This window comes from Elaeis guineensis, chromosome 10, assembly GCF_000442705.2.
Source record: "Elaeis guineensis isolate ETL-2024a chromosome 10, EG11, whole genome shotgun sequence".
NCBI classification, from domain to species: domain Eukaryota; kingdom Viridiplantae; phylum Streptophyta; class Magnoliopsida; order Arecales; family Arecaceae; genus Elaeis; species Elaeis guineensis.
Genome location: NC_026002.2, coordinates 50,339,190 through 50,361,829, shown reverse-complemented (window position 1 = coordinate 50,361,829; position 22,640 = coordinate 50,339,190).

The following is a 22,640-nucleotide window of genomic DNA, read 5'->3' as shown; positions in this document are numbered from 1 at the left end:
GTCCTCCTTTTATTGGGTCATGAGAATCATCTATAAATAGAGAGGGTCTCTATCTATGGATGAGAGAAGAGAATAGAATAGCAAACTAATCAAATTGAGAGAAGAAAAAAAGAGAGAGAGACAGACATGTGAAGAGAGAGGTCCTTCATCTTTTACATCTCTCCTTTTATTGCCGCCTCCTCTCCTTAGGCGTGGATCCTTCTTGGGCATCCTACTTGCTGGTGTGAAGTGTCACATCATCACATCTCATCTCTTGATTGATTGTGTATACGAAGTTAATTGGATTGAAGTTCATCCTGCTTTCTTGCGGCGTCTGACGTGCATGCGAAGTAGAGGGTCTGCATATCCAGACCTCCGTGAAGGTTTATATCAGATAATTAAAGATTTGATCTCTAATTCTACTATGATTTAGATAAGAATTTGATCCTTAAATAAGTAGAATATTAGACAAAATTTTTAGATGCAACCTGGGTATTCTAGAGGGAAATTATTCCCTTCCCTTCAATTGGTATCAGAGCAGGACTGAAATATATGCATGTAAAATAGAATTTTTTATGATTATTTATATAAGATATAATTGAAATTTTTTATGTGACATTAAATCTTATTTAAATCTATTTATATAAAATTTTTGATCTAATTTTGATTGGATTAGAGGTGCCTAATCAATGGTTGATTGAGGTTGTTATAAATCTATTATAACAGAATTCTGCTGTTGCTGAATTTTTGATAAAAAATAATATGAATTAAAAATTTATTTTAAATCTATTTTAATAAAATTTTAATTTTATTATTTTTCTTATGAAGTGAAGATTATTTTAGATCTAAATTGGATTCGTTTCGATGGATATTTAGATCTGAATCCTATCATAATTCAGCACTGCATGAAAACAGATTTTATCAGAAATTATTTCCTTATACATTTATATTTGGATCTAATTATTTTTTTATTTGATATCAAATATAAAATTAATATTTTATAATCAGTATAAGATAATTTTTAGATTTGATATGATGTATATGATACATCAAATATAATTGGATTAGATGAAAAACATAATTGATGAGATCAAGGATATGTTCATGATATAAAATAGTTTTATCAATAATTACATGTTGATGTAATTATATAAAAAATTAGATTTCAGATCTTAGTAGCCTAGTACTCAGATTGATGAGATCATCAGACCATCTGGTCATAAAAGATTGAAGAGATTAATCTCTCTTTTACCTATTCGATGGGTTCTCTTATGATATGTAGGAGTGTCGTCGTGATCCAGTTTCATAAAAAAAAAAATGAATAGATTTTTATATATTATTTTGATCATAAATATATTTAGATTAGATCTAAAGTAATTTATGATTCATTATAATAAGATAAAATTTAGATATAAAATTATTTTAGATCTGAATACATGTTACATATGATGTAATTGGTATTGATCTAAAAGTTATCATGATACATAAGATGTATGAATGAAGTTTAGATCATACCTATGCTTGTTTAATTGTTAAACATATTATAAAAATTTATTTTTATGTGTTGAAACATATGGTATGCTTTACTTGAAATCCTTGTAGAATAGTTCTACAAACTGAAACACACATTTCACACACTTAATTTTGAATTAAGTTTGAATGATCTAAAATTAAGAATTGAAGATCATTAAGATACTACATAATATGATGAGTAAAGGGTTAGCTTGAATCAGGTCCTTTTAATGGGTTAGACTTAGGGTTAGGAACACATAGGATCAAGTAGAGAAATTAATTAAATCTAATCAAGTGTTGAATTAGATTAGGTCAGTTTTCTCTAAATCAATCTCAATAGTTAAAGTTGGATCAAGTCCATGTGTTTGACCCTAATAAATGGACCATGATCATAACTCCATGGTTGAGTCCGAATCTTCTGGTGTGTCAAATCGAAACTAATTAACCAGTTGGTGTCTAAGGTAAGTTTGGCAGATTCGATCAAGTGATTTTTAATTGGGAGCTATTTACCAAGATGCGTCTATGGTGAGTTAAGGACAGATTCCTCCCACTGATCTCATTTACCTGGCCAACATGGTAGATTATATTTTGATTATGTCACTAGTCGATTCGTACAGACCCATGTCATTAAGGTGAATCAGTGTGACTGATTTAGATATCTTTAGACCAGCTTGTGTTTAATCCTTTACATGACTTGATGAAGTCAGTGGAAGAATTTGTAGCTTACAGGTCGACTTCTTCTCTTATTCTCAAGTCAATAAAATCAGATCTTCTAAATTATTGGATGATAAGTAGTATATTTTTATATTTATTAAAGATATTTTTCATAATTTTTGATGTTAACATCTTCTTAAAAACCTAATTTCATGAATTTATTAATTTTTTTTGAAAAATAAATAATTTTAAAAAAATATATGAAATTAGAATATATTTATGAAAAATAGATGTTAATTTAATTGAGTAATTTAAGTACTAAAATAACATAAAATTTTTAAAAAATTTAATGCATATTTTTTTTTCAATTTTTTAGATAAAAATTTGAGCAAAAATAGAGCCAAAATACCTTAAAAAAATCTAAAAATAGCCTCTGATGCACGGTGCACCGACTGGTCGGTCCACAGAGCCAGGGCACCATCCACAGGAATAGTTAAGCAGTCCAAGCCTGAATCGATGGTCAGAAAAATTTCTAAGGATTTTTATACAATTTCTAAGGGTTTTAGAACTCTTTTTTCTATCAAAAAATATGAAAAATTCACCTATAAATAGGGGGTCTAATAGTTAGCTTTGGGAAAAGAAAAAATCAGAGAAAAAGCAAGGAAAAAATAGAAAAAAATTTCAAAGAGCTTTAGGGATCAATTATTGGGAGATTATGGAGCTAGAGAGCTTGATGCGAGGCTAAATCTCTTTAATCCAAGAATATGATGAAGCTTGTAAACATATTTTTATTTTTTTCTTTTTGTATTTAATTTTTATAAAATAAAATTTTACTTTTATTTCATATCTTTTTACTTTTTTCTGAGGTATTGATCTAGCGTACACGGCCTATACCCTCTATTGATGTGCCATGATGCCTGGATACGGTACATGCTTAGGAAAGATAGATCATGGTATGCTAGATTAAATCTTATATCCTGTAATTGAATTTAGATAGTTTATACTCCAATAGGATGAGCTGTGATCTACTGATACAGTTCGTATCCCTTAGAGATAAACTATACTAATATCATAATTATAAAAATTAAATATTACAATATAAACAAAGAAAGAAAATAAATCTCTTTGCATGGTGGATTTAGAATTTCTGAATTTTTTCTTTGAATTATTTTTTTTCATAATTTAATTTACACTTTTGACTTTTTGTTATTCTATTTCTTGTTAATCCTTCTGTAATCAATTCTCTTTTATTTTTTTCATCATAAAAAAAAAGATAATCGCTCTAAATCCCTATGGAGACGATCCCGACTCACCCTATCTATATAGTTTGAGTTGGTTTTTATTTTTGACTGCCTACGATAGTGATCAAATTTTGACGCTATTGTCGGGGATCTAAGAATGATTATTTAATTTTTTTTTATTTTTTTTTTAATTTTTTTTAATTACTTTCTAAATTACCTAGTTTCTTAGTCAAACTTTCTTTCTTTCAAAAAAAAAAATCTCTACATTGACACCTCATAATCTACTTAAGGAATTAGATACTTAATCACAAAACCTAAAAAATAAAATAAATCAATTTACTCTTAACTAACTATCAAATCTGATCATCTTTTCTTCTTGCATTACATAAGTCCATAAAACATCTTAAGGGCACGAACCCTAAATAAAATAAGGTGAAGATTTCATCACCCTTCCTTGGCCCACAAACCACCATCCTGCATATTGCATTGACCTAAACCTTAACTTAAAATCAATTAGACGTTGACCCCTAAGGACTTTCGAGCTCAATAAGACAAGGGATTCTAAGAGTAAGTCGGGTTAAGGTTAGTCAGTTTGACTGGTGTCTAGGAAAGTCGTTCAAGGACTATGTTCTAAAGGAAGGTGGTTATTTAATTGGTTTCGTTTGCTTACCTGACCAACTCAGTTGGTGTCTAAGGAAAGCAACGGAGGGACCCCCACTGACCTTACACTTACCTGGCTAGTTGAGTGGCTAGTCTTTTATCTGGAGTGCTCAAAGGCAACCTTAACAAATTAAGAGCTGTCTAGATCTAGGGTTACCTTTAGCTAGGATTGATTGTATAACATGACTACTAACCTACAAATATTAACCCTAATTAAAATACTCTTCTCTATCGTCTCTAGATTTAGGACTCCTCAGGCCCCAATCTTTAGAATTCTTTTCTCATCTATTTCTTCTTCTTTAAAAAAGAATAAAAAAAATACAAAAATAATTGAAAATTTTCAAATTTCTTCATGGACAAGGTTATCTGGTTGATTAGTGAGAATAGATCCAAACTTTGCATCAAGTCCAGTAGACCTTAAGCCCACCATGGATGAACCCGAACATGAACCTAGGGTCTTGAAAGACCTTTGTTATCTAGTTGGGACAGCCCAACCCTCATGTATCCGACTACCACAAACTAATGCCAATTTTGAAATTAAACGTCAGATCATAAACATGCTTCCCAAATTCATCGGAATCGAGGATGCATACATTTTTATGAGGAAATTTGGGGAAGTATGCGCCATGATGCGCTTCAACAGCTCACTGAGGATGCTATAAAACTTATGTTTCTCAACTTTGCCCTCAAGGATAGTACCAAAAAGTGGTTATACAGTCTTCCTAATCAATCCATTGCATCATGAGAGGGTTTTGTTAGAGTGTTCCTAAAAATATTTTTTCCACACCAGAAGACTCCCAAATTTAAGAATAAAATTAATCAATTTTATCAATTACCAGATGAGTCTTTTTAGAAGTGCTTTGATCATTTTAAGAACCTTTTAAGTCAATGCCCACACCATGGAATAGAAACTTGGAGGCTGTGCCAAATCATTTATGAAGGACTAGATCCAAACTTAAGAACCATATTAGAATCTATGTGTCCGGGTCAATTCATGAATAAAGAACCCATAGAAGCCTGGCAATTTTTAGAGGACCTAGCAGAAAAGAGCCTACAATGGGAGATTACTAGGGAACCCGACAGACACACACCTTCAAGAGGGGGTGTATATCAAGTTCAACCTTCCCTAGCTGAAGAGGATAAATTCGCATCTTTGATCCATAGGATAGAGGATCTAGAACTCAAGAAACACACCCAAGTGAACCAAGTTGCAACAACAACTTGCAATAGGTGTAATGCCATAGACCACATGATGGAAGGATGTCCTTTCTTGATGGGTCCAATCGAGAACGAAGTAGCACAGATGAACGCAGCCTATCAAAGACCTACAAATGACCCCTACGCACCAACATACAATCTAGGATGGAGGAACCATCCCAATTTTTTTTGGTCACAAGGGTCAAACTCAATTAGATCTGCTTTCACTCAATCCAACCCCAAACTCACTCAATCATCAAATATCCCATCAAGTTTCAGCAATGATCAAAGGCTTAACTCACTAGAAAAGAGTCTGAAAATCCTAGCAAAATTATCTGCTAGCACCAACACTACACTGAACAACTTCATGCAGACCACAAGCTAGCTTTTTACTCCTAATACCCAGGCTATTACCCATTTATAGATGCAATTAGGTCAATTAGCCATGGTTGTAAGTGAAAGAGAAAAAGGTAAACTACCGAGTCAATTTGAGGCTAATCTTTAGACCCAAAACAATCAAGGACCACAACAAGGAGTCCAGATCAACCAATTAAATATAATTCACACTTTAAGGTCTGGAAAATAAGTAAACAACCATGTCGGTACATCTGAAGATCAAGATGAACCATTGTCTAAACCACCTCATGAGCAAGTGATCGATTAGACCAAGTTTGAGGATCTAGATAAGTCTAAGGAGTCCATAAAGATTAACAAACCACCCAAGCCACTTGAAGAATCCACATCGAGGATTAAGCAATTCGAGACATCACCTACCAATCTTATAGCTCCTTTTTTAAATAGACTTAGGTCCAACAAACACTCAGCCCATATGGATCAAATCTTAGAAATGTGTAAACAAGTGAAAGTGAATATCCATCTGTTAGATATGATCCAACAAGTTTCCACATATGCCAAATTTTTCAAAGACCTATGCACAAAGAAGAAGACCACCAATGTTCTCAAGAAAGCCTTCTTGGCAACTAGTGTAAGCTCATATCTATCAAGCCACATGCCTATCAAGTACAAAGATCCAGGATCTCTTACAATCTCTTGTGTTATTGGGGAAACCATCATTGACAGGGCCTTATTAGACTTAGGGACTAGTGTGAATATCCTACCATATTTGGTCTATGAAAAATTGGGGATAGGAGAATTAAAACCTATAGAACTGATATTGCAATTGGCAGATCGATCAGTGAGGGTCCCCAAAGGAGTTGTGGAAGATGTGTTAATCAAGGTCAGTAATTTCATTTATCCTATGGATTTTGTGATCCTCGAGACTGAACCAGTGATTAATCCAAAAGGTCACATTCCAGTAATCTGAGGAAGATCATTCTTAGCGACCACCAACGCCTTAATCAATTGTTGTAATGGACTCATGAAACTCTCATTTGAAAATATGACCATTGATCTTAATATTTTCAATCTTGAAAAAAAAAGGGATCAATTCGTTGATGTAAATCTCATTCAGGATGAGATCTATGAGACCATTGACCTAGGGGAAGAAGATTTTGACTGTAATCTCTGGTCAGATCAAGAATTTGAAATAGCTTATGAAATATCTCCATCTAGTGATCAGAGAGTTCATCCACAATGGCAACCACCTGTCGAACCACTTATGAGGATGGATGAACCTATACACAAGCCATCGATTGAGGAAGCACCTAAATTAGAACTCAAAATACTCTCTCAGCATCTCAAATATTCATATCTAGGTCCATCAGAAACCCTACCCGTAATTATCGCATCAGACCTAGATCAAACCCAAGAGAAGAAACTTTTAGCTATCCTCAAAGAGAATAAGGAAGCCATAGGCTGGACCATGGCTGACATCAAAGGGATCAGCCCTTCAATTATCCAACATTGAATTTATTTAAAAGAGGAAGTCAAGCCAATCAGAGACCCCCAAAGAAGACTTAACCCAGCTATAAAGGAGGTAGTAAAGAAAGAGATTCTCAAGTTACTAGACAATGAAATTGTCTATCCTATTTCAGATAGTTCATGGGTTAGCCCAATTCAAGTAGTACCTAAAAAGTCTAGGATAACAGTGGATCCAAATGAAGTAAATGAGTTAGTGCCGACTAGAGTCCAAATTGGATAGAGAGTTTGTATTGATTACAAAAAATTAAATGCAGCCACAAGAAAGGATCATTTTTTCCAACCATTCATTGATCAAATGTTGGAAAGGCTAGCCAGACATGAGATCTATTATTTTTTTGATAGATATTTCAGCTATAATCAGATTTCTATAGCATCAGAGAACCAAGAGAAGACCACATTTACCTATCCATTTGAAACTTTTGCCTGTAGATGTATTTTCTTTGGTTTATGTAATGCTCCATCTACTTTTCAAAGGTACATGGTCAGCATCTTTTCTGATATGATTGAGAGATTTCTAGAAATATTCATGAATAATTTTTTCATCTTTGGCTTTACCTTCTCTAAGTACCTACATCACTTAAGACTGGTCTTAGAAAGGTGCAAGGAGAAACACTTAGTGCTTAATTGAGAAAAATATCAATTTATGGTCAAAGAAGGCATAGTACTTGGCCATGTTATCTCAAAGAAGAAAATTGAAGTAGATAAAGTCAAAGTAGATTTGATTGCAAATCTGTCATCACCCAAATCAGTCAAAGAAATTCACTCATTCTTAGGACATGCTGGCTTCTATAGGAGGTTCATCAAAAGTTTTAGCAAAATAGCTCGACCACTGATCAATCTTCTTGCTAAAGACATCAAATTTAATTTCACTTCTGAGTACCTCGAGTCTTTTGAGCATCTTAAAATGGCACTGATATCTGCACCCATCCTTCATCCACCTGATTGGACTCAACCCTTTGAACTCATGTGTGATGCATCTGATCATGCCATCAGAGCTATTTTAGGACAAAGAATTGATAAACTGCCACGAGTTATTTATTATGCTACTAGAACCCTTAATGATGCGTAGCTTAACTATTCAACCACTGAAAAAGAGTTTTTGGCTATTGTCTTTACCCTAAAAAAGTTTAGATCTTATTTGGTTGGTTCACATGTCATTGTATACACTGATCACTCAGCCATTAGACATCTCTTGATAAAGAAAGATGCAAAAGCACGTTTAATCCGATGGATTTTACTTCTTCGAGAATTTGACCTAGAAATCAGGGATAAAAAAGGAATCGAAAATGCAGTGGCTGATCACCTGTCCCGATTGACTGATGTACCCTCTAATGAACCATCAATAGAAGAGTCTTTTCTTGATGAACAACTTATGTCTGTGACTAAAGAACTATGGTACGCTGATATTGTCAATTACTTGACCACTGGTAGGATTTCTTCTTATTGGAACACTCAAGACAAACATAAATTCTTTACCCAAGTAAAGTATTTTATTTGGGATGATCCATATCTATTTAAACAATGTCCTGATCAAATCATTAGAAGATGTGTCCCGAACCACAAGATCAACAGTATCTTGTCTTTTTGTCATGACCAAGCCTGTGGTGGTCACTTTGGAGCCAAGAAAACTGCTGTAAAAGTTCTTCAATGTAGATTTTACTCGCCCAATTTGTTTAAAGATGTACATGAGTACTGTAAAAGCTGCACTAGATGTCAGCAAGTAAGACGGATCACAAAAAGAGATATGATGCCATTAAATCCGATCTTAGTTGTTGAGATTTTTGATGTATGGAGAATTGATTTCATGGGACCACTTTCAAACTCTTTCAAAAATGAATATATCTTAGTGGCTATCGATTATGTGTCCAAATGGATAGAAGCTATACTGTGTAGATCGAATGATAGTAAAATTATTATCAAATTTTGAAAAAAATTATTCTCTCTCATTTTGAAATCCCTAGAGCCATTATAAGTGATCGGAGAATATATTTTTGTAATCGAACCTTTGCAACCCTGATGAAGAAATACAACATCACCCATAAATTGGCCACACCCTATCACCCCCAGACCAGTGGACAAGTTGAAGTTTCAAATCGTCAAATCAAACAAATCCTAGAGAAGATTGTAAGCACCAATAGAAAAGATTGGTCATTGAAGCTAGTAGATACTCTTTGGGCATATCGCACTGCCTTCAAAACCAACTTAGGAATGTCTCCTTACAGGCTTGTATTTGGTAAAGCATGTCACTTGCCAATAAAGGTTGAACATAGGGCTATATGGACCATCAAAAAGTTAAACATGGATCTTGATGAGGCTGGACAACATAGAAAGTTACAAATTGATAAACTTGAGGAAATCAGGAATGAGGCATACGACAATGCTAAGATATACAAAGAACGAACTAAGGTGTTTCATGATCGAGCAATCCTTAGAAAATTATTTTTATCTGATCAAAAAGTTCTTTTGTATAACTTTAGGCTACATTTATTTTCTAAAAAACTTAGATCTAGATAGACAGGGCCCTATATTATAAAAGAGATTTTTTCTCATGGAGCTGTAGAAATCAAAAATCCAAGCAATGGTGCTACTTTTAAAGTAAATGGACAATGATTAAAATCATTCTTAGAATTGCCTACTAAAATTGAGGAGGAGGCCATGGTTTTTCATGAGTCTATTTATTCTAATTGATTCTGTATCCCAGGTTCAGTCTAGCTGAAGACTTAAAACTTAGCACTTTCTGGGAGGTAATCCAGTTTTCAATTTTTGCTTTTGCTTTTTTTTATATTATATTCAGGTTAATCAAAGCTTATTTTGTATCTTTTGTATGGATTTGAAGGCAATATTGGCTAAGATAGGGGAAGCACCAATTTTGAAAAAAGCTTCTAGATCTGGTGACATCTCTCCTTTTTTTTTTCTTTTTATACACCCTTCATTTTTTCTACTCTATTGAGGATAATGTCGATTAAGTTGGAAGGAGAAGAATAAAAAAATTTCAAAAGTCCTCAAGTAAGTTAATATTTAGCATTTAAGCACCAGATTATATTTAAGAATTAAGTTAAACTAAGTATTTTTAAAAAAAAATTGATGTACAGATCAGAAAGTTTGTGAGATATTGAGGAATCAAGTATTAAGAAAATTCAATAAAGAGTTAAGTTTAGAACTTAAACAGTTTTCTTTGAGTATTTTTAAATTTTTTCTATCAACATCAAAGAAGAGTTAACTTTTTATGGGCTTGTATAGGGTAACTATATGTTTCTTCACATTATATATATTAAAAAAAAAAGTTTTCAAGTATTTCATGCTGAGTAATCGGGCCTCTTTGCCTAAGCAAGCATTAAGTTTCGCATCAAAAGATATGAAGGACAAAAAAATTTTGTTATAAAGTTAGTTTTAACTCGTAGCCTGTTTGATTCGAGTAAGTAGGTCCAAGGGGTATTCTATATCTAGTGCCTTAAAGCCATCTGATTTGGGAGTCATTAGTTGAAAACTCACTACATGGGTCAAACAGAAAACTTAAGGGGTTAAGACACTCAATAGCTATACAATGTTAAAAAAAAAAAGAGTTCAATAAATGAAGGATGAAAGTAATAATATACTTGTCCATAAGAAGGTTAATGATTTAGAAATAAAGATAGAAAAAATTTAGAAAAAAATTAAAAAAAATTTAGTATTCTTAGTTTAACTCTTATATTGATTAGTATTAATACTCCAATGACATACTTCACTCACGCTCTACTGTATATCAGTAGTCTTTTTAAAATTATTTGATAAAATTTGAGATTTTAAGTTAAATGGTACTTAAATCTAAATTCTTTCTTTACTCGAAGATGAGCAAAATTCAAGTTGGAGAGGTGTGATAAGTAGTATATTTTTATATTTATTGAAGATATTTTTGATAATTTTTGATGTTAACATCTTCTTAAAAACCTAATTTCATGAATTTATTAAATTTTTTTCAAAAAATAAATAATTTTAAAAAAAATTATGAAATTAGAATATATTTATGAAAAATAGATATTAATTTAATTAAGTAATTTAAGTACTAAAATAATGTAAAATTTTTGAAAAATTTAATGCATACTTTTTTCAATTTTTCAAATAAAAATCAGAACAAAAATAGAGCCAAAATACCTTAAAAAAACCTAAAAATACCCTCCGATGCATGGTGGACCAGCCGATCAGTCCACAAAACCAGGGCAATGTCCATGGGAATAGTTACATGGTCCAAGCCTAATCCGACGGTTAGAAAAATTTTTAAGGGTTTTTATATGATATCTAAGAGTTTTAGGACTCTTTTTCCTACCAAAAAAATATGAACAATTCACCAATAAATAGGGGGTCTGGGAGTAAGCTTTGGGAGGAGAAAAAATCAGAGAAAAAGCAAGAAAAAAATAGAAAAAAAATTCAAGGAGCTTTAGGGATCAATTATTGAGAGATTATGGAGCTAGAGAGCTTGATGCGAGGCTAAATCCCTTCAATCTAGGAATATGATGAAGCCTGTAAATAGGTTTTTATTTTTTTATTTTTTATATTTAATTTTTATAAAATAAAATTTTACTTTTATTTCATATCTTTTTACTTTTTTCTGAGGTATTGATCCAGTTTACATGACCTATACCCTCTATTGATGTGCCGTGATCTTTAGATACGGTACATGCCTAGAAAAGATAGATCGTGGTATGCTAGCTTAAATCTTATATCCTGTAATTGAATTTAAATAGTTTATATTCCAATAGGATGAGCTGTGATCTACTGATACAGTTCGTATCTCTTAGAGATAAATTATACTAATATCATAATTATAAGAATTAAATATTACAATATAAATAAAAGAAGAAAATAAATCTCTTTTCATGGTGGATTCAAAATTTTTGGGTTATTGCTCTAAATTATTTTTTTTCATAATTTACTTTTGATTTCTTGCTATTCTATTTTCTGTTAATCCTTTTACAATCAATTCTCTTTTATTTTTTTTCATCATAAAAAAAAAGATAATCATCCTAAATTCTTGTGGAGACGATCCTGACTCACCCTATCTATATAGTTTGAGTTGATTTTTATTTTTGATTACCTACGACAGTGATCATTAGGTCCATAAAGTGATAAAGTTGTGAGATAACTTTGTCATTGCCTCGCATTGAGGTGTGTGATAATGAGTTTAATATTTTAAATAGGTATTAGAGGCGCTACACATCTGGTGTCTATATTATGTATTGAAATTGTCATTCATCATATGACCATCATAATGTACCTTCAGATCAATGCTCAGATTGGTCGAGCCACACTCGAGCTTGGACATTCATTTGTTGGATGCACTTGATGTGTCATGTTAATGATTGGACCTAATCAAGATTTTCAGTGGAGGCGCCACACACCTGTTGAAGGGATGTCTAGGGCAAAACCCAATGCTAGAAGTTGTTTAGAGAAATAATTGGTTATAAACCTACCCATGGATGCACTAGGGCTGGTCGAGCCACACTCGGGCCTGAATGCAGTCTGTGTGGATTCTAGTACCCGTTAAAAAATTAATATAATTTTTCAAGTTGGAGGTAGAGGCTACCAATTCACAAAAAAATAGTGGGAGGACCTTTAGACTAAAGTCCATGTCTTCAGGAATAAAAAAAATAATTCATATACTAATAAGCTAATATTTTTTTCTTTCAGTTATGGCCAACACACTATCTCTTCATTCGCTATTGGATAACAACAAGCTCACCAGACCCAACTTCGATAGCTGGTATTGAAAGTTGAAGATCGTGTTGGAGTACGAGAAAATTTTGTATGTCCTTACGGATCAGGCACCTTAAGAACCTGCAGCCAGTGCTCCTCGTGCTGCGAGAGACACTTACATAAAGTGGCTCAATGATCACACGACTGTGCATTGCGTGATGAGGGCAACTACGAATGATGAAGTTAATCATAAGTTTGAGAATGCACAGCCTGAGGAGATGATTCAAATGTTGAATGAGTCCTTTGATACCCCTAAGGATGTGGAGAGATATAAAATCTCCTGTGCAGTGTTCAATGTCTGTATGCGAGAGGGAGCTTCAGTCACCGATCATATTTTATACATGATCGAGCAGATTGAACGTCTTAGCAAACTTGGCTTTCTATTGCATGAACAGTTAGGCAAGGATGCTATCCTCAATTCGCTATCAAAATCTTACCTATCCTTTCTCAGTTATTATAGAATGATGAAGCCTGCAGTAAACTATCATGGTTTGCTAGGGTTACTGCAGACTTTTAAGAAGGATCACCAGCTCCAAAAGGAGCCAGTGAATTTAGTGGGAGGTTCATTTGTAGGGCGTTGATCCTCTAGGAGAGGAAAGAAGAAAAAGGTGCAAAAATCCCATGCTGTTGATCCCAAGCAGAGCAAACCATCAAAAGTTGATAAGAGCCAAGCAGAGTGCTTCTTCTATAAGAAGCTGGGTCATTGAAAAAGAAATTATCCTGCTTATATAGCCACCCTTGACCTAAACAGGCCTAAGAACAAGAGAAAGAGGCAAGTGGTTGCTTCACAAGGTATTTATATGATAACACATTGTAATTTTTCTATTTGTGATACTACTACCTGGGTATTGGATACCGAAAGTCCTATTAATATATGCAACTCGTTGCAGGGACTACAGGTAAGTAAAAAATTTTGAGAGGACGAGCGGTTCCTTAACCTTGGAGATAGAAGTCTTGTTCCAGTTTTGATCTTGAGAACTTTGCAGCTTGTCTTCGAGTCCAGTAGTATCATGTTAGATGATTGTCATTATTGTTCCTCTTTTATGATGAATGTCATCTATGTAGGTCTTTTGGCTAAACTTGGTTACAAGTTTATAATAAAGGATGATTTTTGTAATATCATTATGAATGATACTATAATTATGCGTGGACAATTAAAACATGGCATATATATAATATCACGGCCTGTTAGTGTAATGGACACACCTAGTAAATGCCCCAAAATAGATAATGTCAGCGAATCCTACCTTTGGCATTGTAGGCTTGGTCATGTGAATAAGAATAGGATTGACAGGTTGATCAAGGAATGTGTCTTTGAGATAGATGATTGTGAATCATTGCCTACCTGTGAATCTTATCTACTTGGTAAGATGACTAAGTCATCTTTTAAAGAAAAAGATGAAAGAGCCAGTGATGTCCTAGGTCTAATACATACTAATGTATGTGGGCCTATGAATATAAGTGTCAGAGGAGAATACTACTACTTCATTATGTTTACAGACGACCTATCGAGGTATGGGTATGTCTATCTTATGAAGCATAAGTCAGAATCATTTGAAATGTTCAAACGATTTCATGCTGAAGTAGAGAAACAAACTGAAAAGAGTATTAAGATCCTTCGGTCAGACCGAGGAGGTGAATACCTCATCAGTGAGTTTCTGATATATCTGAAAGAGAATGAGATTCTCTCACAATGGACTCCTCTTGGAACACCACAACATAATGGTGTGTCCGAGAGGAGGAATTGAACCTTGTTAGACATGGTCTGATCTATGATGGGCTTTTTCAGTCTGCCAATATCCTTTTGGAGATATGCTCTAGAGACTGCCTGCTATATTTTGAATAAGGTGCCTAGTAAGTCTGTCAATACAACTCCATATGAGATATGGACTAGGCGTAAGTTGGTGTTCTCACATCTGGGGGTGTCCAGCTTATGTCAAGCGTTTAAAGATAGATAAGCTTGGACCGAAGTCTGATAGATGCTTGTTCATAGGATACCCAAAGAAAACTAAAGGGTACTATTTTTACCTCGCTACAGAACAAAAAGTGTTTGTCAGTAGTTGGATAGTCTTTTTGGAAAAGGAGTTCTTTGGTGAAGGGGCTAGTGCCTGTAAAATTGAACTTGATGAAGTTCACGAGATGGAAGGACTAAGACATACAGAATTAGATTTGATTGGTGAATCAAATTTGGAGCCAGTAGAGGCACCATTAAGAAGATCTAGTAGAGTACCGCATCAATCGGACAGATACTATGATTTTCTGATCCGAAATGGTGATCCTATTGAACTTGATAAGAACAATGAGAATTCGATCACCCATATGGAGGATATGCAAAGGCCCAACTCCTAAAAATGGCTTAAGGCCATGACGTCTGAGATGGAGCCCATGGAGATCAATAGTGTCTGGGCACTAGTTGATCCACCAGAAGGGATAAAATCTATAGGGTGTAAATGGATTTTCAAAAGAAAAAGAGGAGCGGATGGAAGGTAGAGACCTATAAAGCTCGTCTAGTTGCTAAGGATAACCGTTAGCATTATGGTATTGACTATGACGAGACTTTCTCTCGGTGGCAATGCTCAAGTCCATCTGGATTATGCTTGCTGTCACTGCACACTTAGATTATGAATCTGGTAGATGGATGTCAAAATCACTTTTTTTAATGGAGAGCTAAAAGAAGAAGTGTATATGATACAACTTGAAGGGTTCACATCCATAGACAAATCGAAAGTGTGCAAGCTGAAAAGGTCAATTTATGGACTTAAGCAGGCATCGAGGAGTTGGAACATGCATTTTGATAAAGTAATCAAAATGTATGACTTCATTAGGAAAGAAGAAGAGCTTTGCATCTATAAATGGGCTTCTGATTCTGTGGTCATTTTTTTTATGCTGTATGTGGATGACATACTATTACTAGAAAATAACATCCCAACTTTACAGAGTGTGAAGCTATGGTTATCATCACAGTTCTCCATGAAGGATTTGGGAGAAGTATCCTACATCTTAGGGATGAAGATCTATAGGGATAGATCTAGAAGGTTGCTTGGATTATCCCAATCCATGTACATTGACACCTTGTTGAAGTAGTTCAATATGGATAATTTCAAGAAAGGCTATCTTTCGATAGGCCATGAAATTACTCTTTTCAAAAAGGATTGTCCGACAACTCCTGAGGAGAGAGACCGCATGAGTAGAATACCATATGCTTCGACAGTGGGATCTATCATGTACGCTATGACATGTACGAGGTCGATGTGACCTATTCACTATGGGTAGTGAGTAGGTACCAGTCAGATTTGGGTGAGAAGTATTGGAAGATTGCAAAAGCAATTCTTAGGTATTTGAGAAATACTAAAGACCAATGGCTTATTTATGGAGACTCTGATCTAAAACTTATGGGATATACTGATTTCAATTATCAGTTAGATTGTGATGACAACAGAAGCATGTCAGGCTATGTATTTACCTTGAATGGAGAGCTATTTGCTGAAAAAATTTCAAGCAATATACTGCGGCCGATTCTGTATGCGAAGCGGAATACATTGCTGCATCGGATGCTGCAAAGGAGGCGTGTAGTTGCGAAAGTTTATTATCAAGCTGAGAGTTGTATCTTCCATTGATGGTCTAATCCTGCTGTATCGTGACAACTTCAATGCAATAGCTCAGACGAAAGAACCTAAGTCACACCATCACACTAAGCATATTTTGCACCGCTATCATCTAGTGTGAGAGATTGTGAATCGAGGTGACGTCGAGCTTCAGAAGATCGATGGAAAGGAGAACTTAGCCGACCCCTTCACTAAAGCTCTCGAGATCAAAGAGTTTGATGACTTCAAATGAAAGATGGGTATAAGATACTACTCTGATTGGCTTTAGTCCAAGTGAGAGTTGTTGAGAATTGTGTCCTAAAATTAATCATGTGATGATTGAGTTCATCCTTGTATATGAATTATTGATTATTGAATAATAGTTATTCTGATATTTTTTATCATAAAGTGACATCTTCCTTGAACTCTTGTACTGTGATGAAGTCCCTAGAACTATGCTAGTGTGCGTTAAAGAGAGGATTTATCGTATAGTTCTTAAATAAATTTGTGACCAAATGATACATCATTACGGGATGATCATGTTTATCGAGTGAAGGTCATTGTGTGCCATATGGATTGGTTGTCCTCTTAACCAAGGAGTGTGGTGACACTGGTATGGCATACAGGTGAGATATAAGGGTATATCATCACGGAACAAGTGACTCACTTGCTGAGCGTTCTGCTGTCAAGATCTGCTCGCGAAACACATAGGTATAAATATCCTTTAGACCTGAGATCACCATAATAACTTGCAAGCAACTCACTGTGCTTTGGTGCCGAACTACTTGGATTTTTAATATAGTGACGGAAAGCCACTAGGTACAGTTAAGTACTTATGAAGTCTGTGTATGGATCAAGATGGGATTGACCCCTCCAGATTATTAAAGTTGATGTATCACTGTATTTCAATTTAGTAAAACCTTGGCCAGAGTAATCTATAAGATAGATTTAAAAGGTTGAAATATAATGTGGATGAAGCAATCTCGGTTGACAGTTAACCTGAGACCATCCTAGAGCATCCAGGGTCAAAAGGATGAATTTTATGGTAACCATGAGTATGGATTTTGAAATATTCTTTTATGATAATTTGACCTATCTGGATATCGAAAATCATTGCTAGATAGTATCTCGATTAGTGCAGAAATTGATTCCTGTGCTACCGGCTTAGTGTTTGAACCTATGAAGTCACGCACACAAGTCAGACAAAGTAGGAAGGAATTGACCTATGTTTATATGTCCAATCTAAAAATACTTAACTTGATTGAACATATAAGCTAACTTGATTGAGAATTGAGTTATGAGTCAAATGGGATTGAAGAGTTGACTATGTCTAGCTAGCACTACACATGAAGTTCAGGTTCAATCTCGGGGATGAACAATTTCTATCTATGATCCATGAAACATATGAAAGATTGAATTTTAGTACTAATTAATTTCAAATTAAATTTAAATTAATTAGACTTAAATAGGTTTAAAATTCAAGTTAGACTTGGTACAAAAGTCTTTAAGAGTTTAGGATTGACAGCCTTTCGAAATTATTTCGAACTGACTTCAAATCGAATTTGAATCGGACCTATTTTGGATGAGATATGAGTATTCTTACTTGCACTGAGAATACCCACTCATGAAGCATGACTAAAAATTGGTTTGGTGCTTATTTGGGGCTTCTCAAGTGGTTGTGGGAGTGGGTGCAAAGTGGATGTCATAAGTGATGGCAATTATATCTCATGTAGGAGTCCTTCTTTCATGAGTATTGGATCAATTTAAATCAGATTTGAATAAAGAATTCTCTCATTGGGTCATGAGAATCATCTATAAATAAAGAAAGTCTCTACCTATGAATGAGAGAAGAGAATAGAATAGTAAACGAATTAAATTGAGAGAAGAGAAAAAGAGAGAGAGACAGGCATGTGAAGAGAGAGGTCCTTCATCTTCTACATCTCTCTTTTGTTGCTGCCTCCTCTCCTTGGGTGTGGATCTTTCTTGGACATCCTACCTGCTAGTGTGAGGTGTCACATCATCACATCTCATCCCTTGATTGATTGTGTATGTGAAGCTAATTGGATTGGAGTTCATCCTGCTTTCCTGCGACGTCTGATGTGCATGCGAAGTAGAGGGTCTGCATATCCAGGCCTCCGTGAAGATTTATATCAGATAATTTGGAATTTAATCTCTGGTTCCATTGTGATTGAAGTAAGGATTTGATCCTTAAATAAGTAGAATATTAGAAAAAAATTTTAGATGCAACCTGGACATTCTGGAGAGAAACTGTTCCCTTCCTTTCACTCTCACAGGTCTATTCAGTGAACTTATTTTTTAATGAGTACTCATATCCTTGTATTAGTGTCACTATACAAGTGGTTGTGAGATCAAATACCTTTATTTCTAAGCATACATAGGACATACCAGTCTTATCGATATCATTAATTTCTGATTCAATGAACCAACGACTGAAAATATTCTAGGTCATGGCTATCAAAGATTTAGGTCTCACTGGTGTGATCTCATCATGGCCCTAAAATTATTGTCCAGACCTATGGGGTTCATTATAATCTTAAGAACAAAAAGATGCAGCATATAATGAAAAAAAAATATCTATTTTATTAATAAATTAATGTCAATTAAATGAGTCTGGAAGATAAATTACAAAAAATATCCTATCGCATCCTGTATGTGATTAGCTTGTAGGGTATTATTCTTTCAATCTTCTACTTGCACTAAAGTCAATCACCCCTATACTTGATGCCCATACAATCAAGGTGGCGGTCAAACTGCTGCATTGACAAAGCCTTAGTGAATGGATCCGCTATATTGTTCTTGGTGTCAACTCGCTCTACGATCACATCGCGTCTTTTGACTATCTTCTGAACAAGGTGGAATCATTTTAGGATGTGCTTGGATTTATGATGAGACCTTGGTTCTTTGCGTTGAGCAACTGTTCCAGTATTATCACAATAAAGGGGCACTGGTTGTTCAATTTCTGGAACCACACCCAACTCTGTGATGAATTTTTTCATCCAGATAACCTCCTTAGCAGCCTCACTAGCAGTAATATACTTAGCCTCAGTGATCGAGTCAGCAATAGTTTGCTGTTTGAAACTCTTTCAATTTACTACACCACCATACAGAGTGAACACATATCCAGATATAGATTTGCTATCATCTAGATTAGATTAAAAACTAGAATCAGTATAACCTTTCAGTTTTAAATCAGATCCTCCATATATTAGAAAAATATCTCTAGTCCTTCTTAAGTACTTGAGTATGATTTTCATAGCTTTCCAATGATCCTCCTCGAAATCTGTCTGAAATCTGCTTACAATGTTCAAAGCATAAGCCACATCAGGCCTGATACATAACATAGCATACCTAATTGATCCTACAGTTGAAGCATAAGGAATAGAACTCATTCTATTTATCTCTTTCGATGTCTTAGGAGACATCTTCTTAGAGAGTTGTATGCCGTGACCTATGGGCAAGTATCCTCTTTTACTTTCTTCCATGTTGAATCTCTTCAACATAAGATCAATGTACCTGATTGGGACAAGCCTAGCATCCTTTTTGATCTATCCCTATAGATCATTATACCAAGTATATAGGACACTTCACTCAAGTCTTTCATGAAAAACTTTTGTGATAGCCATGTTTTGACCAATTGCAACATCGAGATATTATTTCTAATGAGCAGTATATCATCCACATACAAGATCAAAAAGATAATAGTACTCCCACTAGTCTTCTTGTACATACAAGGCTTATCCATATGTTTGATAAAGCCAAACAATTTGACTGTCTCATCAAAATAGATGTTCCAACTCCTCGATGCTTGTTTTAATCCATAAATGGATCTATTCAGCTTGCATACCTGATTTGCTCTCCCAATAGAGACAAATCTCTCTGCTTGAGTTATATAGACTTCTTTTTCAAAATTTCTATTGAGGAAGGCAGTCTTGACATCCATCTGCTAGATCTCATAGTCATGAAATGCTGCAATAGCAAGCATTATCTGAATTGACTTAAGCATGGTTACCGACAAAAAAGTTTCTTCATAATCAACATCTTATTTTTGTCTAAAATCTTTTGCCACTAGCCTGACCTTATAGGTCTCTACCTGACCATCTACTCCAATCTTCCTTTTGAAGATCCATTTATAGCCTATTGGGGTCACACTCTCAGGTGCATCAACCAAAGTCCAAACTTGATTGTATATATATGAGTCCATTTTGAATTTTATGGCATTGAGCCATTTGTTAGAGTCGCTATTCATGACAGCTTTCGAATAGATCATGGGATCATCATTTTCAATGATGTGAGATGTGTTTTCATTCTCAATGACAAACTCATATTTGAGTGGTACATTACGCATTCTATTGGACCTTCAGAGAGGAGGTATGTGTAGTGACTGTGTCTCAATAATGGATATATCTGGTTAAGAATCAGTTTATGAATCCTGGATGGGTTGTAGGTTTTGAACTTCCACAAGTTCAATAGATCTCCCACTGTCTCCTTCTTGGATAAACTCTTTTTTCAAGAAAACGGTATTCCTACCAATAAACACCTTTTGTTGAGTAGGATGGTAGAAGTAGTATCCTATACTCTCATTGGGATAATCCACAAACTTGTATTTTTTTGATCAAGCATCCAGCTTATGTCCATCAATATTTTTCATATAAGTTGGACAATCCCAAATGTTAAGATGCTTAAGACTGGATCTTTTTTTTTCATATCTCATATGAAGTGCTAAGAACAAATTTGGAAGGCAGTTTATTTAAGACATACGCTGCGGCCTCGAGAGCATATCCCTAGAAGGATATCGAAAGATCTGTGAAACACATCATGGACCGTACCATATCTAATAAGGTATATATATTTTTTTTATAATTTTATTTAATTATGGAGTATAAGGAGGTATCCATTGAGAGAGTATTTTATTTTATTTTAAATAATTGAGAAACTCACTAGACAAGTATTTTTCTCGATCAGATCGAAGAGCTTTAATATTTTTATCAGTTTGTTTCTCAACCATTCTTTGATACTCTTTAAATTTATCAAAAGCTTCAGATTTATATTTTATTAAATACACATGTCTAAACCTAGACCTATCATCAGTAAATGTGATGAAGTAAGAGTATCCATCTCTGACTTGAGTTGACATTGGATCATAAATATCAGTATGTACAAGGTCCAATATGTCACTCGCCCTTTTTCCATATCCAATAAATGGAGTCTTGATCATTTTTTTCATGAGATATGATTCACAAATTCTATATAATTCAAAATCATAAGGATTAAAAAATTTATTTTTGTATAACTTGTTAATTTTTGGCTCATTTATATGATCAAGTCAGCAGTGCCAGAGGTATGTGATGTTCACATCTTTTTTCTTTCTTTTCTTCATATTATCAATATGAAGTACATTATCATTAAGTGAAAGAAACAAAAGATCATTATCAATGTAAGTACTTCCATAATATTTATTAAAAAAATATATAGAATAATCATTATTTTTTACTTTTATTTTAAAATTTTATTTCAATAATAATGGTACAGAAATAATATTTCTAACGATATTAGAGATATAATAACAGATCTTTAGTTTCAAAACTTTGTCTGAAGGCAACTTCAAAACTCTGGTTCCTACGGCTTCGATCTGAATGGACTCTTCACTAGCATTGAATAGCTTGAAGTCACCTTTATTCAGACTTTTTATTTTTTATAGACCCTACAATGATTTGCAAAGGCGAAACCACAGGCAGTATCTAATACCTAAGAATTTAAAAATGAAGTACTTAATGATAAATTAGTTTGTATTATATACAAACCTTTTGCAACATTTACCAGTTTCACGATTGCTAGGTATTCTTTGCAATTCTTCTTTCAGTGGCCCCCTTGCCACAGTGATAGCTGTTAGATGTGTGCCCTAGATGCCAAATTGACTGACACATTTATGTACAAATGTAAGGGCAAATTTATAATTTTGACTATAAATGAATAAAAAGGTTATTCTACTATCATATTGTGTATATTATGTCTGTGATACATTCTCTGAGTTAGTAGGAATGTTAATTCATATTTTCAAGAGTTAAAAATTTAAGGTATGAATTTACATAACTAACTCAAACAGCTCCTGACCATAGGATCATCATGAGCATGATGATCGATCCGGAAGGTTGGTGTACAATTGCTTTCTTAGGGTAGATGT